The 21,364-nt window shown below is 42.4% G+C and overlaps 1 protein-coding gene across 1 annotated transcript in view; it reads left to right on the top strand.

Moving 5' to 3' along the window:
* Positions 1-444: 444 nt before the first annotated feature.
* LOC139539788 (sphingomyelin phosphodiesterase 3-like) overlaps positions 445-21,364 on the top strand; it is a 47,215-nt gene continuing 26,295 nt past the window's right edge. Inside the window, exon 1 of the mRNA XM_071343079.1 lies at positions 445-621. The gene's annotated coding sequence lies outside the window, so the exon portion shown is untranslated. The remainder of the gene's footprint in view (positions 622-21,364) is intronic.

Here is a 21,364-nt window from a genome sequence, read left to right on the forward strand (position 1 = left end):
CGGCGCGCTATCGACTGTGCCGCAAATGCATGCTCGTGCGGCAGAGTCGATTTCCGCGCTTATAATCCCAGGGTCGTTACAATATATTGCCTCATTCAAAACAACTGGGAACTGGAAGCTCGGAAATCTCCGACTTCCGACATCAGTGCGTTCAAGTCAACTGGGAGAAAATGTTTTGGACGGTCATCCAACTCGGAATTCTATGTCGGAAACTCGGGGATCTTTCTAGAGCGCCGACTTTCCAACCAGAAGATCACTGACCTATTTTTGGGGAATTCCTAGTTTTCTTGAAAGCACCATATCATAAAACCAAATTTCTCCAACAAGCACCAAAGTGATCGTCATGAGAAGTAACAAGGGTTGTCTCTTTGCCTTGCGATTGGCTGTGGTCGTTATGAAAGGGAGTGGCATCGAGCCTGTGAGTGATGACGTCAATGGAGCTGTTCATGGAGTGGTGGTGCTGGAAGGAACCTCACGTAGTCCAACAGCTTCTGCGGGCAAGAAGTGGACTGTACCGTGGATTTCAGAGCATCAGAGGTTATTACCACGGTTCACATGGGAAGAATACCGAAGAGAAATAGGGTTCCACCTGTTTGAATAAATCTGCGGGATCTGAAAGAAGTGAGTAGCTATGCTAGATCGCATGGTTTGCAAGGGAGCATTAAAGGGTTGGGTTTAATGAAGATATTGCGTTTTTTTAACATCTTGAGAACGTTGCTCATGTGAATTATCAACCGTTCACAAACGGTCCTGATTGGTTAGGTTACCTCCAGCCTGTAATAGCTTTATGAGTGCTTTTTGTAGCATATTTATTATGCCGCGTCTTTCACCTCAATGCCTACAACGTGGGATGATTTGACTGGTATTTGCATGAGACCCAAAGATCGAATGTTCAAGGCAGATTGTGTGTGTGTGTGTGTGTTAGTGAGAGAGAGAGAGAGAGAGAGAGAGAGAGAGAGAGAGAGAGAGAGAGAGGTTGTTCTTTTACATAGGATAGTCTAGTAAATCAAACCCATGGAAACGAATCTTTTTTATGCGCGCACCGTTTTGTACAGCCTAGCTTACACCCACCTCTCTCTTCTACATGGTTGAGGGGAGGGCTGCCTCAACATGGCAAAATACGCTAGCAGACGCGTTTAGTTTCAGGCGGCTAGGAAAAGTCACTTGGTCCGAGTTTGAAAAATGTACCCTTTAATAAGACGTCATAATAACTGCTTGCTAGGAATTATTAGGCCTATATATCACCACTGTTTGCACAGAATTGCAGCCTATTGAAATAGGCTAGTTTTGTTGACTGGACATGACTACTGATTTAGCCCCTATGTTGCAGATTCAGTGGAAACACAATCTTTGATTTCGGGATGGTGATTTTATTCCAAGGATAGGCGTGGCACAGCTGCTGTGCACAGGCTGCTCTCTTGGTCAGGGCTGACCTGGTGAAAAAGCAACGTGGTCTCAGGGCAATTCGTATTATTCACTAAATGTTTTTACATTTACAATTTTAGTCATTTAGCAGACACTATTTTCTAGGAGCAAGTGCATACATTTTCATACTTTTTTTTGTCATACATAAAGCTGTGACACGCCATTTAGTGTGATATAGTACATTAGGTTACATTATGAATGAAAAAGCAGTCATACAATATCATACGAATTATAGCATGTATAGTATCATAGTATCAGCATGGTCGTACAATAGCGTACAAACTGGATGATGTACCTTATCAGAAATCTATATGTCTTTCTCCGAGATCAGGCTGCTTGTTGCACAAAACAACAAAGGGGAATTCTGTGGAGAATTTATGTAAAAGGTTAGAAGAACTAATGACAAAGGTTAGGATAATTTATGTAGTTAGGTGAAATGGGTTAATTTTAGAATAAGGGTTAGGGGAAGGGTTAGCTAAAATGCAACAGTTGTCCCCGACGCAACTTGAACACGCAACCTTTGGATTCCTAGACGCTACGGAACGTAACTAGACCATTAGTAGGTATCATACGTCTTGGAGATGTTCCGAAATACGTAAAGTATGTTTCGTATGGCTCTGAGGCCAGGTTGGAAAAAGAGTCAGGCAATAAAACTCTTGCTCTCTCGCTCTTTCTTTCTCTGCCTCCCTTCTTGAGGATAGACGCTCAAAGCTGAGTCAAAGCTGACAGGACAAGGGAGGGAGCATGATGATGCTGGTAGCTGACAAGTGTGTCCTGTTATTAAAAGACAACCTGCAACTCGTAAATGCTTGGCTACAAAGGAAGGGGTTGTGTGCTGACTGTCATAAGTGTGTGTTTAGCGTAGCCTATTCTCCTTGTGCAAGGTGAACGTGCCTCAGAAATAGGTTTACACAAGCACCTAACCCCAAAAAGGTAGTCAGACTGTACCCAGTCAACATGTGCTCTTAGCCACAAGGGCCCCAAGTTTAAAGCCAACATGGGTTAAAGAATGGTTTTAAGATGTGTGCCCCAGATAGGATAACCACTTAGGACCCACAACGTTTTGTCTTCAGTGTCCATGTTGGCCCACCAAGGGACCTCAGTGGGCAAATGTGTAATAACTAGGGATGCAAAGGTTCGGAAACTTTCCGGTAAATTTTCAGAATTTTCCCAGGAATTTTCCATGGGAAGTTAAGCTCTGGAATTTGGGGAATTTAACTTAAATTCATCAACAAAGTTAGCTTATAACAGTGAACCTTTTTGTGGGATACACATAAGGCAATTCTAGGTCTTGTGGCATATTTTGGTTAAACTATCCCCAATTCAATGGAATTGCAACCCTCTGCATGCACAGTGCATTCTTCCATGTACAGCTGATTCTCAAGATCTTGCACACTAATGAGATGCTATTGAGCCCACGTTACTACACTGTCTGAGCCAAGGACTACATGCTTTCTGGTAAGTTTTGATTACAATACCGGGTGCGGTGAATATATTTTATATGACATACATGATTTTTTGTTAACTAGTAAATAGTAGCCTACAGCAAAGTGTATTTTAATAATTTCTAACTTGTTAACAATTTCTGCTTGTTAGTTTTTGCTACCATGTGGGTTAGAGCTTGATTGAGCCTACTAACTGAGGAGTGTTAATTCACCTGTTTCCATACATGTTTCATTTTAAAACATTTATCTTACAAAGAAGTTGTTTAATCTAACTGTTTAACTATTTATCTATACATGGTATTGTATTTGCAGGTTTAAAAAAAAAGAATTCTAATCTTTAAAAGGAAAATGCCACGGGCACTATCTGGTGTGTGGAGACATTTCACTGCAGCTAATGTAGAAGGAAAAGCTGTGTACATTTGCAAATACTGTGCCAAATCATATGTGAAGAATGCAACAAAGAAGCAGAATCATCTGGCTAAGTGCATAAAGTTCCGTCAGCGCTCACAACAAGTAACCTCTGCCAAAATTCCCTCTACTTCTATTCGAGGTGAAAATTATGAATCAGACACCTTATCGATAGCAACAGGTCTCGTCCTCCTGGAATCAGAAGTTTTTTTGACTCAGTGGAGGAACGTCAGAGAAATGCTGATGAATGTCTTGCCGAGCTGTGTATGCAACTGGTTCACCACTGATGCTCACAGCCAATGTGTATTGCAAGAGATTTCTGAATGTTCTTCGCCCAGCATACACCCCCCCCCCCCCCCCCAACCATACATGATTTATCTACTCATTTGCTGGATGCAGAGTTCAACAGAGTTCAAGTGAAGGTCAAGCAAATCATAGAGAAAGCAGACTGTATTGCAATCATCTGATGGCTAGTCGAATGTTTGTGGGCAAGGAATAATTAACTACATCATCTCCACCCCTCAACCAGTATTCTACAAGAGCACAGACACAAGGGACAACAGACACACCGGTCTCTACATTGCAGATGAGCTGAAGGCAGTCATCAATGACCTTGGACCACAGAAGGTATTTGCGCTGGTGACAGACAATGCTGCGAACATGAAGGCTGCTTGTTCTAAAGTGGAGGAGTCCTACCCTCACATCACACCCATTGGCTGTGCTGCTCATGCATTGAATCTGCTCCTCAAGGACATCATGGAACTGAAAACAATGGATACACTCTACAAGAGAGCCAAGGAAATGGTTATAGCAGCAATCTACCTCACCAAGCAAAGTGAGAAAATAAGAGCACCACATTGAAGCTGCCCCGCAACACCCATTGGGATGGTGTTGTCATCATGTGTGACAGTCTCCTGGAGGAGAAGGAGTCTCTCCAAGAAATGGCCATATCACAGTCTGCTGATATGGACAGCCCCATCAAGAGGATCCTCCTGGATGATATATTTTGGGAGAGAGTGGTAAGCAGCCTGAAACTCCTGAAACCTATAGCAGTAGCCATTGCACAGATTGAGGGAGACAATGCCATCCTGTCTGATGTTCAGACTCTGATTGCAGATGTAAGAGAAGAAATCCATACTGCCCTGCACACTTCACTGTTGCTCCAAACTGCAGTTCTGAAATACATAAAAAAACATGAAGACTTCTTTCTGCCTGAAGCTCATACACGCCGCAGCGTACATTTTGGACCCCAAGTATGCTGGCAAGAGCATCCTGTCTGGTGCAGAGATCAACAAGGCCTGTGGTGTCATCACTACCGTGTCTCGCCACCTTGGCCTGGATGAGGGCAAGGTTCTTGGCAGTCTGGCGAAGTACACTTCCAAGCAAGAGCTTTGGGATGGAGATGCAATATGGCAGTCATGCCAACATATCTCATAAGCCACCTGGTGGAAGGGACTTTGTGGATCTGAGGCTCTTTCCCCTGTTGCCTCCATCATCCTCCAAATCCCACCAACATCAGCCGCCTCAGAGTGCAACTGGTCCTTGTTTGGGAACACACACACCAAAGCACGCAACAGGCTGACCAATACAAGGGTTGAAAAATTGGTGGCCATCCGGGCAAATTTGAGGATTTTTGAGCCTGACAACGAGCCATCCTCAACAAGGTTGTAAAGTGAGAGTGAAGATGAGGCCTCAGAGTCTGATTTTCAAGAGGTGGACATTGAGGAGGTCCAGGGAGAAGACATGGAAGCCTGAGAGGAAGACAACCAAAGATTTAGTTTCTAGACTATCGTTTTACAGATGCATGTTGAAAACGTTTTTTTGGAGATTCGATGGGGATCATTCAATATTCTCTTTCTTTTGTTGTTCAGTGAAATCATCCCATGTGAAGAGTCAACTCATTTAATTAAAGTTCAATTCGTAACTACATTTACATTTACATTTTACATTTACATTTAAGTCATTTAGCAGACGCTCTTATCCAGAGCGACTTACAAATTGGTGCATTCACCTTATGATATCCAGTGGAACAACCACTTTACAATAGTGCATCTAACTCTTTTAAGGGGGGGGGGGGGTTAGAAGGATTACTTTATCCTATCCTAGGTAAAACTAAATAGTTTTTTATTTAATCATTTGCAATTATGTCTATGATAAGGTAAAAGGTTTATGTTTCTGTCTCCATATGATATGGTAAATATATCCAATGCAAAAAACATCTATATTTAAATGGTATTAATATTAATTTGCATATATTTATGTTAGTTCCCATATATTCCTGTTAATTCCCATATATTTCTGTTAATTCCTACAGAAAGATTCCACCTCTGAATATTCTCCAAAATGTGCAACCCTAGTTATAACCCATATGGGCCCTAGGTTTTAGCCCAGGTGTGTTAAAGAATGATTAACTCTTGGCCCCACATGTAGGATAACCACAAGGTGCACGCACACAAGGTTTTGCCCTCAGCATTCGCATTTGCCCCACATGTTGTTTTCATGTTGGGCTTGATGTGGTTTAAGGTTGGGCTTCATACGTTGCCCTAATGGTTTACCTAAATGGGTTACATCTGGGTAAAGGATGGGTGTGTAGTGAGATCTATAAGGACAATAAGTGATTTTCAGTTGGGCTGACCACCTGAAACAAACCTGAGTTTGTTCTCAGTCTCCATGCAGGCCCTAGATGCTGCTGCCAAAGCAAGCTTTCTTAAGAGATTTAAGAGATGACAAAAACAGTTTTCTTTATACAATAAATACATGTTTATTTATAGCACATGGTCAGATCAAATGCAATGCAGGAACTCTGATTAAAGGGATAGTTCGCTCAAATTACAAATGCAGACATGGTTTCCACACACTGTAAACAATTTTTTTAAATGTGCATGCCAGCAGTGAAGTTCTCAAGATAGAGGACTTTCAGTACAGCAGTGTTCTCCAATCCTGGTCCCAAAGGGGTGCATATTTTTGTTTTTGCCCTAGCACTCACATACCTTATTCAATTCAAAGGATTGATGATGACTTGCTTAGTGGAATCAAGTGTGTGAGCATTAGGAAAAAACTAAACAAGTGGACCACTTTGAGTCCCCAGGACCATTATTGGGAAACACTGCAGTGCAGAGAAAAAATAGTGATGATGATGCAAATTATATGCAATGATCAGTTTGCTCATTTGCATATAATTTGCATCATCATCATCATCATCATCACACTTTTTGCTCTGTACTGAAAGTGCTCTATCTATCTTGAAAACTTGATTGCTAAAAAACACAATTTTGGGGATTGCATTAACAGTGGACTAATGAAGAACATACTACAATACTTTGTTTTTGTAAAACATCCCTTTCAGAGCACCTACCACTCCATTCAGGAAAGCTGTGTTGGGTTACTTTTACTCCATTGCCTCCACATCCTGGACAGTATTCATAGTGTAATCAGCCCCCTCAGGTAGTGTTGCTGTTGCCATGTTACCATTGTCAGGTCCTGACTCTTCTTCATCCATTTCTGAGTCCATCTGCAGATCAGAAATCTCCTCTGCCCTTTTAAGTTTGATTCGGGCCTGTTCATAGGTAGCTGTGAAAAGAAAACATCATTAAGCATTTAGGCTACTGATCTAGTGCAACATTTCGGTCTTTATCCAAGGACTCTAAATGTTAATCTTCACTTGTACCCAGTTGGATTATCCTTTTGGGCCAGACATGGACAAACCCATGTGATCTACAACATGGGTCCCTATGTCTGCATTTACACAGGCAACACAAGTCTGATTATTTTTTCCACTAATTGGTCTTTTGAAAAAGCCATATCTCAGACTAGGCCAATAAAAATAAAAGATTAAGACGGGCCAAAGAACACAGACACTGGACAGAGATATGGCTTTTTCTTTGTAACTCTGCCTAGAAGGCCAGCATCCCGGGGTCGCCTCTTCACTGTAGACGTTGAGACTGGTGTTTTGCGGGTACTATTTAATGAAGCTGCCAGTTGAGGACTTGTGAGGCGTCTGTTTCTCAAACTAGACACTCTAATGTACTTGTCCTCTTGCTCAGTTGTGCACCGGGGCCTACCCACTCTTCTTTCTATTCTCGTTAGAGCCAGTTTGCACTGCTCTGTGAAGGTAGTAGTACACAGTGTTGTACGAGATCTTCAGTTTCTTGGAAAAATTCTCGCATGGAATAGCCTTCATTTCTCAGAACAAGAATAGACTAACGAGTTTCAGAAGAAAGTGCTTTTTTTCTGGCCATTTTGAGGCTGTAATTGAACCCACAAATGCTGATGCTCCAGATACTCAACTAGTCTAAAGAAGGCCAGTTTTATTGCTTCTTTAATCAGGACACAGTTTTCAGCTGTGCTAACATAATTGCAAAGGGGTTTTCTAATGATCAATTAGCCTTTTAAAATGATAAACTTGGATTAGCTAACACAACTTCCCATTGGAACGCAGGAGTGATGGTTGCTGATAATGGGCCTCTGTACGCCTGTGAAGATATTCCATAAAAATTCAGCCGTTTCCAGCTACAATAGTCATTTACAACATTAACAATGTCTACACTGTATTTCTGATAAATTTTATGTTATTTTAATGGACAACAAATGTGCTTTTCTTTAAAAAACAAGGACATTTCTAAGTGACCACAAACTTTTGAACAGTAGTGTATTTTATTTCAGTTAGTGTAGGAGGCAACTTTTCTCATTTCAGTTTTGTTTTGTGTTAGTTTCAGCAAAGACAGTACATTATGAAGATAGGCATTATGAAGATACGCTAACCACTTTAGCGTCTATTGACGATATTATCTTCTGACCGGGGGAGTTTTGTTTAGAGCCCCGACGCATGCTCTAAAAATGACCTCTCATTGCTTGAGGTTCTGTTTTGGAAACATAAGGAACGTATCTTTCATACCAACGAGAAATAAAACAATTCAAAAACGTAAATTACTACACACATTTATATGGTTAGTGTTCCCACACGGCCATATCTCCATGTTACAGCACTTGTTTACAGAAAACAGACGGAAGACAAAAACAAGGTTGGAATGTTGTTATATAAATTCAACAAAATACAATTATTATTTAATTTGACCAACAACAAAGAAAATCTGTTTGCACTGTGGATGTATTTGAATTGAGAAATGCATTCGCAGGCATACCTATAAACACAGCAAAAAAAGAAACATCTCTTTTTCAGGACCCTGTCTTTCAAAGATATTTCGTAAAAATCCAAATAGCTTCACAGATCTTAATTGTAAAGGGTTTTAACACTGTTTCCCATGCTTGTTCAATGAACCATAAACAATTAATGAACATGCACGTGTGGAACGGTCGTTAAGACACTATCAGCTTACAGACGGTAGGCAATTCAGGTCACAGTTATGAAAACTTAGGACACTAAAGAGGCCTTTCTACTGACTCTGAAAAACACCAAAAGAAAGATGCCCAAGGTCCCTGCTCATCTGCGTGAACGTGCCTTAGGCATGCTGCAAAGAGGCATGAGGACTGCAGATGTGGCCAGGGCAATAAATTGCAATGTCTGTACTGTGAGACGCCTAAGACAGCGCTACAGGGAGACAGGACGGACAGCTGATCATCCTCGCAGTGGCAGACCACGGATAACAACAGCTGCACAGGATCGATACATCCGAACCTCACACCTGCGGGACAGATACAGGATGGAAACAACAACTGCCCTAGTTACACCAGGAATGCACAATTCCTCCATCCATGCTCAGACTGTCCGCAATAGGCTGAGGGAGGCTGGACTGAGGGCTTGTAGGCCTGTTGTAAGGCAGGTCCTCACCAGACATCACCGGCAACAACATCGCCTATGGGCACAACCCCACCGTCGCTGGACCATACAGGACTGGCAAAAAGTGCTCTTCGTTGACGAGTCGCGGTTTTGTCTCACCAAGGGTGATGGTCGGATTCGCGTTTATCGTCGAAGGAATGAGCCTGTACTCTGGAGCGGGATCAATTTGGAGGTGGAGGGTCCGTCATGGTCTGGGGGCGGTGTGTCACAGCATCATCGGACTGAGCTTGTTGTCATTGCAGGCAATCTCAACGCTGTGTGTTACAGGGAAGACATCCTCCTCCCTCATGTGGTACCCTTCCTGCAGGCTCATCCTGACATGACCCTCCAGCATGACAATGCCACCAGCCATACTGCTCATTCTGTGCGTGAGTTCCTGCAAGACAGGAATGTCAGTGTTCTGCCATGGCCAGCGAAGAGCCCGGATCTCAATCCCATTGAGCACGTCTGGGATCTGTTGGATCGGAGGGTGAGGGCTAGAGACATTCCCCCCCACCCCCCCAGAAATGTCAGGGAACTTGCAGGTGCCTTGGTGGAAGAGTGGGGTAACATCTCACAGCAAGAACTGGCAAATCTGGTGCAGTCCATGAGGAGAAGATGCACTGCAGTACTTAATGCAGCTGGTGGCCACACCAGATACTGACTGTTACTTTTGATTTTGACCCCCCCCCTCCCCCTTTGCTCAGGGACACATTATTCCATTTCTGTTAGTCACATGTCTGTGAAACTTGTTCAGTTTATGTCTCAGTTGTTGAATCTTGTTATGTTCATACAAATATTTACACATGTTAAGCTGAAAATAAACGCAGTTGACTGTGAGAGGACGTTTCTTTTTTTGCTGAGTTTATATGACACCCACACAACCACACAACACAACTATGTAGAGTTTTCTTATTGCAGGACTTTGTCAGTCTAGCTAGCTAGTTAACATTAGCTATAATGACTCTGCAGCCAGACAGCAACATAAAATACCAAAACCAATTAGCTAACAACACAAGCAAATATTAACTTTAGTCAGTACCACTTACTGGTCGAATCACTCTGTAGATTTCCAGCTCGATTTCCAGCTCCTGTTGTCTTGCCTGGACATACAATTCCTTCAGAAAGTATTCATATCCCTTGACTTATTCAATATTTTGTTGTGTTACAGCCTGAATTAAAAATGGATTAAATATATGTTTTTCTCATTCATCTACACACAATACCCCATAATGACAAAGTGAAAACATGTTTTTAGAAATATTTGCACATTTATTGAAAATGAAATACAGAAATATCTCATTTACTTAAGTATTCACACCCCTGATTCAATACTTTGTAGAAGCACCTTTAGCATCGATTACAACTGTGAGTCTTTCTGGGTACGTCTCTAAGAGCTTTCCACACCTGGATTGTGCAACATTTGCACATTATTCTTTTCAAAATTCTTTAAGCGCTGTCAAATTGGTTGTTGATCATAGCTTGACAACTATTTCAGGTGTTGCTATAGATTTTCAAGTAGATTTAAGTCAGAACTATAACTCAGCCACTCAGGAACATTCATGGTCTTCTTGGTAAGCAGCAGTGTAGATTTGTCTTTGTGTTTTAGGTTATTGTCCTGCTGAAAGGTGAATTCATCTCCCAGTGTGTGGTGGAAAGCAGACTGAACCTGGTTTTCCTCTAGGATTTTGCTTGTGCTTAGCTCCGTTTCTTTTTATCCTGAAAAACTCCCTAGTCTTTAATAATTACAAGCATACCCATAACATGATGCAGCCACCACTATGCTTGAAAATATGGAGAGTGATATTCAGTAATGTGTTGTATTGCATTTGCCCCAAACGTAACACTTTGTATTCAGGACAAAAAGTTAACTGCTTTTCCACATTGTTTGCAATATTACTTTAGTGCCTTGTTGCAAACAGGATGCATGTTTTGGAATATTTGTATTCTGTACAGGCTTCCTTCTTTTCACTCTTTCAATTAGGTTAGTATTGTGGAGTAACTACAATGTTGTTGATCCGTCCTCAGTTTTCTCCTATCACAGCTATTAAACTCTGTAACTGTTTTAAAGTCACCATTGTGAAATCCCTGAGCGGTGTCCTTCCTCTCCGGTAACTGAGTTAGGAAGGACGCCTGTATCTTTGTATTTACTGGCTGTATTGATGCACCATCCAAAGTGTAATTAAAAACTTCACCATGCTCAAAGGGATGTTCAATGTCTGTTTTTTAATTTTACCTGTCTACCAATAGGTGCCCTTCTTTGCAAGGCATTGAAAAACCTCCCTGGTCTTTGTGGTTGAATCTGTGTTGGAAATTCACTACTCGACTGAGGGACCTTAAAAATAATTGTATGTGTGGGGTACAAAGATGAGGTAGTCATATACAATTCATGTTTAACACTATTATTGCACACAGAGTGAGTCCATGCAACTTATTATGTGACTTGTTAAGCACATTTTTACTCCTGAATTGATTTAGGCTTGCCATAACAGAGGTTAACTAATTATTGACTGAAGACATTTCAGCTTTACATTTTTAATTCATTTGTAGAAATTTCGAAAAAAAGAATTCCACTTCCACAAAAATCTCAATTGAATCAATTTTAAATTCAGGCTGTAACACAACAGAATGGGGGGAACTCAAGGGGTGTGAATACTTTCTGTAGGCACTGTATACAATTCCAACGTTTAGTGCCTGAATTTGAAATTCAGTCATATGCCCCTCCCTCCTCAAAATATTGAATGCGCATGCGCCCTTCAAAAGATGTGTGACAGCACCCACTAGCTAGTCTGAGTACCAGTCTCTTTAGCTAACATTCCACTCCTTGCCACTCCTTGTAAAGGCTACATTTCTTTGGCACATGACATGGAGAACAGGGAGTGGATTAACTCAAAGACTAGTACCCAGGCTACCCACTGGTGTCTGTTTAGGCAAAAACGATGTTGAATGGATTTGAATCTGCTAGTTCACTTAGCATATTGGCTGTTTAGTTTTTTTTTAAATTGGTTCTTGAATGGATTTGAATATTCCAGGTCATTCAGCATATTTGCTGAGGAATTTCACAAGCATAATATAATATGGTTTTCTCATGCCTGCCCCAGATGGTATGCCCAACTGTGTCCTATAGACAATCCCTGACAATATTTACATCAGAAAGCCCACTTACAACCCATTTCAAATAGATTCAGTGCCTATTTTGTACCTACGGGTTTGCCTGTTTGTGACCCAAATGGTTAACCTGATTGGGTCACAGTCATTATTCCTGAACAAATAACACCAGATTGCTCACTTTCAACCCATAGAAAATAATTCAGGACCCACACTATAACCCCATATGGGTACCACCTAAGATAACCATTTGGCCCTTGCCCAGTTGAAGTCCATATAAAACCCAGGTGTGGCCCACCTGGATATGTTGGCTGGGTATAGGACAGGATTTGTCTATGATGTGCTTATGAATTAGCATTATTACAGCACAGATGGCCAAATGTGATATACAGTGGGGAGAACAAGTATTTGATACACTGCCGATTTTGCAGGTTTTCCTACTTACAAAGCATGTAGAGGTCTGTAATTTTTATCACAGGTACACTTCAACTGTGAGAGACGGAATCTAAAACAAAAATCCAGAAAATCACATTGTATGATTTTTAAGTAATTAATTTGCATTTTATTGCATGACATAAGTATTTGATACATCAGAAAAGCAGAACTTAATATTTGGTACAGAAACCTTTGTTTGCAATTACAGAGATCATACGTTTCCTGTAGTTCTTGACCAGGTTTGCACACACTGCAGCAGGGATTTTGGCCCACTCCTCCATACAGACCTTCTCCAGATCCTTCAGGTTTCGGGGCTGTCGCTGGGCAATACGGACTTTCAGCTCCCTCCAAAGATTTTCTATTGGGTTCAGGTCTGGAGACTGGCTAGGCCACTCCAGGACCTTGAGATGCTTCTTACGGAGCCACTCCTTAGTTGCCCTGGCTGTGTGTTTCGGGTCGTTGTCATGCTGGAAGACCCAGCCACGACCTATCTTCAATGCTCTTACTGAGGGAAGGAGGTTGTTGGCCAAGATCTCGCGATGCATGGCCCCATCCATCCTCCCCTCAATACGGTGCAGTCGTCCTGTCCCCTTTGCAGAAAAACATCCCCAAAGAATGATGTTTCCACCTCCAAGCTTCACGGTTAGGATGGTGTTCTTGGGGTTGTACTAATCCTTCTTCTTCCTCCAAACACGGCGAGTGGAGTTTAGACCAAAAAGCTCTATTTTTGTCTCATCAGACCACATGACCTTCTCCAATTCCTCCTCTGGATCATCCAGATGGTCATTGGCAAACTTCAGACGGGCCTGGACATGCGCTGGCTTGAGCAGGGGGACCTTGCGTGCGCTGCAGGATTTTAATCCATGACGGCGTAGTGTGTTACTAATGGTTTTCTTTGAGACTGTGGTCCCAGCTCTCTTCAGGTCATTGACCAGGTCCTGCCGTGTAGTTCTGGGCTGATCCCTCACCTTCCTCATGATCATTGATGCCCCACGAGGTGAGATCTTGCATGGAGCCCCAGACCGAGGGTGATTGACCGTCATCTTGAACTTCTTCCATTTTCTAATAATTGCGCCAACAGTTGTTGCCTTCTCACCAAGCTGCTTACCTATTGTCCTGTAGCCCATCCCAGCCTTGTGCAGGTCTACAATTTTATCCCTGATGTCCTTACACAGCTCTCTGGTCTTGGCCATTGTGGAGAGGTTGGAGTCTGTTTGATTGAGTGTGTGGACAGGTGTCTTTTATACAGGTAACGAGTTCAAACAGGTGCAGTTAATACAGGTAATGAGTGGAGAACAGGAGGGCTTCTTAAAGAAAAACTAACAGGTCTGTGAGAGCCGGAATTCTTACTGGTTGGTAGGTGATCAAATACTTATGTCATGCAATAAAATGCGAATTAATTACTTAAAAATCATACAATGTGATTTTCTGGATTTTTGTTTTAGATTCCGTCTCTCACAGTTGAAGTGTACCTATGATAAAAATTACAGACCTCTACATGCTTTGTAAGTAGGAAAACCTGCAAAATCGGCAGTGTATCAAATACTTGTTCTCCCCACTGTATGTGTAAAAGAAAATACAGGCCCATATCTATTCAATATTAAAAGTATAAATTGATCAAGCTGAGTGCCTTGCCATCTGTCTGTTTCCATTCATAGTGCCTGGCTGATGACAGAAAAACATGAATGTCACTGTCGTATTTCTATACAATAGTCTTCAATACATAGGTATTTTTCCTGGTTTTTGTCTGTGCTGCTCCGGATGGGGTGCATGGAGCCCTTAAGTGCTATCAAGTGTGAGGCTGAATACATTGTCACAATTCGGTACAACTAAATGCTCTATCGTTGGGAGTGAGAAATAAGGTTCGTAGAGAATTGTGTATGCTGCCAAGCAGTCGATTTTCTCAGCAAGAGGCTGCACACAGTAATCAAAGGCATTGTCTAACGAATGCTTTTAGCAAAAGAGCAGTGATACGACATTGGTCCAAGTGTGAACCTCTACAGTCGTGGCACCAAAGGTTGTGACTGAACACAATGAGAGGGTGGGGCTCTCTGCCATTCTAGACCTACACAGCTTTCACTTTTTATGACACTGAGCAAGTTGACAAGATTCTCTCTCCCTTTTTCTATCTTTCTATCTGTAGGCCTACTTTCTACCTTCTCCCTTTCATCTAGTACATTCTGAAAATCTGTCTATTTTTTAACTTCATCTCTCCATCACTTTCTCCCTTCTCCTCTCTCATACAACCCTGTCCCTCTCTGTCTGTCTCTATCATCTCCCTTTCCTTGCCATCTGTCTGTTTCCATTCATAGTGCCTGGGTTAGGTTGTCTGCCAGCATGGCCAGTGGTGTGTGGTCCTGTGGGTGTGTTATTATACAAAGTGTGGTGGTCCAAAACACAGCAAAGCTGGCTCAATTTAATCTAACCCATGTCACAGTATTGACATAGCAAACTAAATCCCATAAATAGATCATGTAAAAATGCCTGGCAGAAATACTCCTCTCATTGCCTCCACTTTTCAGCATAAGACATGTTAGCTCGGACAAGCTAATGCAAAAAATATTTTTCAGTTAGATTTGATTGAATACTGAGGTAGAATTCTTCATTGATCCAAGTAGTTACACAATCTCCAAACCTCACTTTAAACACTTACACGGAACCCAAACCGGCTGCGCACGTGCACCTTCGTACGCCATCGTGCATACATTTATTTTGTCCCCCTACACCAAACGCGATCATGACAAGCAGGTTAAAATTTTAAAACAAACTCTGAACCAATTACATTAATTTGGGGAGAGGTCAAAAAGCATTAAACATTTATGGAGATTTAGCTAGTTAGCTTTCACTTGCTAGCTAATTTGTCCTCTTTAGCTAGCTTGCTGTTACTAGCTAATTTGTCCTGGGATATAAACATTGAGTTGTTATTTTACCTGAAATGCACAAGGTCCTCTACTCCGACAATTAATCCACACATAAAACGGTCAACCGAATCGTTTCTAGTCATCTCCTCCTTCCAGGCTTTTTCATTTTTGAACTTATATGGTGATTGGCATCTAAACTTTCATAGTATTACTACACCGACCGGCAACACAGTTTGTCTTTCAATCACCCACGTGGGTATAACCAATGAGGAGATGGCACATGGGTACCTGCTTCTATAAACCAATGAGGAGATGGGAGAGGCAGGACTTGCAGCGCGATCTGCGTCAGAAATAGAAAGGAGTTCTATTTTAGCCCTTGGCAACGCAGACGCTCGTTGGCGCGCACGAGCAGTGTGGGTGCAATAATGTAATAACATAGATTTCTACATTTATTTTGAAACGCTCGCGCACGCGACGCAAGCGGTGTGGTCAGCCTATTAGGCTTAACAAAAAACATAGGATTTACTGAAGTTCTTCTATTAGCTGCACATGACCCCTCTGATTCTATGGCATTTAGAAAAGACTACAGACATCTCGGACGTCATTCAGAGTGAACACTTAAAGCACACACAGGGAAGGAACAACAGCTTACACATTGGAGTTCAATTGATGATCACAGACAGTATATAAGATGTGTGCTCTAAAATTGTATTTCTTCAGATTAAGTCAAAAACAATTGTTCATAGCTCACAGCTTTTAGGGATTTGAAATGTAAGGCCTGAGCTCAGAGAGTTGGAACATTGGACAGAAGTGTAGTGTATGTGTGGAAAATGTCCTGTCATGTCGGTAAGGAAAAAGCCATCCATTCAGAAACATTTAGGGGTTTTGGACTTGGGGATGTTAGAGGTCAGTTTCTGTATAACTTGGTTCTCACTGTATTCAGAAGGATTTTTTTTTAATGGTTTTGCTGGAGGATTTTCATTTGCTAAAAATATCACTCAAACTATTCTAGTAGAGTGGCATGGTGGGATTTACTCAGCAGTGATATACTCAGGTTTACTTATACTAATTGACCTCTAGCACTGACGTGTTTAATCCAGTTCAAAGAATGTGTGTTCATATTATGTGGGAGGGAGGGGCGAGACTTGTCTGGTGTTGGCAGTGTTGTGTGAACAGACTGTGTGAACATGGATAGATTATGTGTCCTCCGCCAGTAGAGAGGAAAATATGACTGACACAAGAGGGGGAGGATTTGAGTTTTGTTCACTTCATCTTTTGTGTGTGTGTTTTAGCTATGTGCACATGTGCATGTGTGTGTGACCACCAGCCCTCAACTAGTCCTGTCTGACTTTGCCGTCCACTCGTCCATGCACTCAGCCACCCACACTGCCAGGCTTGACCCATGCCATCCTCGTGCCATCCTCATATCATCCTCTCTTCTACAAAGCCAGAGCAGAGCTGTGTCATTTGGTGCAGTATGCTGCCAGCTGCTGGTCTGTGTGAGTGTGTAGTTATGGTGCTGTATGGTTGCTCTGGGTGGTGCTGTGGGCTTGGGAGGCCCCCAGATGGTCTGGTGGACCAGCTCTGGTGGAGAGAGGTGTGGGACCTGGGTCTGGGTGGGGCTCCATCTATCCCAACACACCTCCACCCTGCCTAACCTATCAGATTGTCTTTCATTACATAGAGGCCACGCTCTGACCTCAAAAAGCAGGGTGGGCATGTCTTCTGTGTTCTGTACATGCGTGTGTGTGGAGCGGTGGGGTGTCGGTTTAATTAGCCTACTACACTCTGTTGGCATGTACTGTGATTAGAGATGGGGTTTGCTAGGGCGGTGGGACACGTAGCAGACTGCCTGCTGTCTCAGATACACGCAGGCCTAGAGAGCGGCTGTATGAGGGCTGCTGTATTGCATGTAGGACATAGTAGTGCTCTCTTTGGAGTGTGTTTACGGGGTCCTTGAATGTTTATACGTTCTGCTTGATGTACCATAGTGGAAAAGGTACAGACACTAAATGTCTCTCTCTCCATCTATCTCCCTCTTCTATACTGTCTCTCTCTCCTCTCCTAGGGGGTCTACTCACCTTTGTTAGCTGTTGCCTGAACTTTGGGCAGTTTACATGGCAACCTTCACTTCACACTTCAGTGATTAAGTGAACCTGTGATCTATCTCTGTTCTTTCTCCACCTGTGTTTTCTCCTGAGTTTCACCTTTTGTCACTCCTCTCTATATCACTGTAACTGAGTAACTTGTTACCATTTCATAATTTGATGTGTTGATATGGCTATATCCCATTGCTAATGGGATCTTTCAAAAAATGGTAGCTCCTTCGAGTGGCAGTTGGTTTAGTTTGGAAAGACCATAGAAATGGAAAGACGGTCTCTGTGTGCAGCTTTTTTGTGAAAGTTCTTTACAATGACTTACAGTACATCTACAATGCACTGGTTGAACAACCCCAGAAAATATCACACTCTCTCTCAAGTTCCACACCTACTGTATATGACATGGGGCATTTGAGCTGTATTGCCTTCAAACCTGCAGGAATGGTGCAAACGCCACAACATTTTTATTCCGAGGCTGGCTTTCTTTTCGAGGCGTGGCTGGCTTTTAGTCCAACACTGGCTTGCATTCCACACAAATACATATTTGCCCTATGGGTATTATGAATAGAAATGTATTTGTTTTCACTGTATGCAAGTTCTCAGACAGAAACAAACAGTTTTGACATTTCAGATCATGACAAATATTGAACAAATCAATGCGACAACCAATCGATATATGTTTGTAGAAAACCAAGGCAGGGTATGAACTAGTGATGGAATCACTCTCTATTTGTTTGTGTGTGTGTGTTGTGTGCAGATTTGCTATGCTACTGTAACGAATGTGAGAATACATGATGTCTGCCCATATGTCTGCCTGTGAAAGTATTTCAAGGGCAGGGGAGTAGGCTGCATGTTTACAGAAAGAGGAAGCTGGAGTATTTTTTGTGGTACAGTTTGGGCGTGGGGGTTAAAGAATGAGAATGATCAAATCAAATGTTAATTGTCTAACAATGAAATGCTTACTTACAGGCCCTTCACAACAATGCAGAAGACAATAAAAAATGTAATAATAATATTATTTAAAAAATATGGTAACACAAGGAATCAATACACATTGAGTAATGACAACTTGGCTATATACATGGGATAGCATTACCAAGTCAATGTCACGATCGTTGTTGGAAGCATACTCGGACCAAAGCGCAGCATGATCTGGGTTCCACATACCTATTGAAGTGAAACTTTGAACAAGACAAAATAAAGAAACAACGAAACGTGATGTCAATTAAGTGCTCAAAGGCAACAACACAAAAACAAGATCCCACAAAACACAGTGGGGAATGGCTGCCTAAATATGATCCCCAATCAGAGACAACGATAAACAGCTGCCTCTGATTGGGAACCATACCAGGCCAACATAGAAAAAAACAGCCTAGATTACCCACCCTAGTCACATCCCGACCTAACCAACATAGAGAATAAAAAGGCTCTCTATGGTCAGGGCGTGACAGTCAATGTGCATGTGTGTGACGAAATTGAGGTAGATTTAAGCAATAAGGCCCAAGGGGTGTGGTAAATGTCCAATATACCACAGGCTGTTCTTACGCACAACGCAACACGGAGTGCCTGGATACAGTCCTTAGCCGTGGTATATTGGCCATATACCACAACCCCCGAGGTGCCTTATTGCTATTATAGGCTGGTTACCAACATAAGCAGTAAAAATACATGTTTTGTCATACCCGTGGTATACGGTCTGATGTACCATAGTGTCAGCCAATTAGTATTTATGGCTCGAACCACCTCGTTTGTACATATACGTAGGGGTAAGGTGACTAGGCAACAGGATAGATAATAGACAGTAGCAGCAGTGTGTGTGTGTGGCGACAGTGTGCCTGTGTCTACATGTTATGTGTGAGTGAGTGTGTGTAGGCTCAGGGGTGGGTCCAGCTGTGTGGCTGGGGGAGGGGTCAAAGGTCATGAGTCAGGACAGGGAGAGAGGGGAGGTCAGTGTGCAGTAGAGGCACAGCAGAAGGGCTACGTAGCATGTAGTGTAGTGTATGATGGCACATCAGCTCCTTCTTATTGATCCAGCATGATCTAGATTTGAAAGGATATTTAGGGCAGCCGCCCTGTGGCAGTATGAGCCCATATGGGCCACAGCCCCGAGGCATGCTGGGTAATTCTGAATCATCATTGTAATCCCCCATGTGAGTACATGCCAAGCCAAAGAGGCCTCTTTATACATAGGCCAGCTGTAATACTCCACAGCCCTACTGTATGATATTCCAGGATTCACTCTCTCTTTTCCTCGCTTTCTCTCACGCATCCCCTTTTCTTCTTGGTAACCCTTTGTATGGTACATTTCTACTGTATACCTACTCAGTAACACTAACATTAGTTAACCAATTTAGTCATTCTGGATTATTTTGGATTGTTTGTCTTTCTCACTTGCTAACACAAACATACACAAACATAGACCAAGGGAAACGTGAGGAATGATTGTTCCTTACTAAAAAGCAGGTGGCAGGACGGGCTGATTGAATTATAGTGATGATTTCATTGTGGTAATAGTGATGGCATTATCCATTTCCTCTAACAGTATTAAATCCCAAATTACACTCATCCCAGAGCACACAGTCCTGTCTGTAATAGAAAGGGTGATGAATGAAAGAGGGGGAGAGAGGGTGGAGAAACTGAAAAACTTAACAAATGACCCATTCTGACCGTCTTCTACCAGCATAAAGCAACAACTAGTGCTGCTGGGTAAAACGCTTGAGACTATTTGTCCAGACACAACTTAATCTGCCAATGGAAAATCCATCAGTAACAAAACACTAATAGACTGACCCTCATATAATACAATATTCAGAGCATTTGGCAAAATATTCTTATCTGGCCAATACGCTTTCTGGCTTTGGAAAGGCATAATGATGGGTTGTCTAATGAGGCTTTCAAATAACTGGGAGTGATTGTTTTCAGTCCGCTTTTCACATAGGGACTTAGTCAAATAGTAGTAGCCAATCTTATGACATTTAAGAATAAGAAATGCTTATTTATACCACACATGAGGACAGACTAGACAGGGGTCTGTTACAGACAGCTGAGTAACTGCATCAGAGTGTACAGTATGTCTGTCTGTTGGTGTGTAGATTTGAATTACACTTGCATGCTCTACCGCTGTGCCTCAGGCTCAGGGTTATTAGATTGTTTGTTTGTTCTCATTTTAAAAGGTACCTGTATCTGTGACCAGGTGTGTGTGTTTGCCAGTGTGTGTACAATATTTATTGAGCTTTATGTATATTTACAGCAGTGTGTGTGTGTGTGTGTGTGTGTGTGTGTGTGTGTGTGTGTGTGTGTGTGTGTGTGTGTGTGTGTGTGTGTGTGTGTGTGTGTGTGTGTGTGTGTGTGTGTGTGTGTGTGTGTGTGTGTGTGTGTGTGTGTGTTTGATCCAGGGTGCAGTTGTGTTGTGTAAAGATTTAACACAAACGTGTGTGGTAGGAGAATTGGAGGTGGGCAACATTCACCACCAGACGCCGACAGGCAACGCTAGTACAGTTCCTAGGTGCATGTGACAAGGTCACCATGACAACCAAAATCCCTTGAACATGCTCGGAGTGGCATCACTGGCTGGCTCTGGCAGACACTCCTGGTTTGGTTCAGCAGTGAAGGATGAACGGGAGGCAACTTTCAAAGCTTACAGGAAAGAGAAAGAGATCCAGAGAAGTTCCTTCGCTCTGAGAAGAGGGAAACAGCAACTCTCTCAGATCCTACTGGTCTATTTTAGTTCTATGCCCTGAACACAGACATTTGTTCAGCATATACAGTGCTGCCGGTGCCTCTGGTCATTACTCACAATGTAGCAGC

Source organism: Salvelinus alpinus, chromosome 15 (genome assembly GCF_045679555.1).
Source record: "Salvelinus alpinus chromosome 15, SLU_Salpinus.1, whole genome shotgun sequence".
Lineage (NCBI taxonomy): Eukaryota > Metazoa > Chordata > Actinopteri > Salmoniformes > Salmonidae > Salvelinus > Salvelinus alpinus.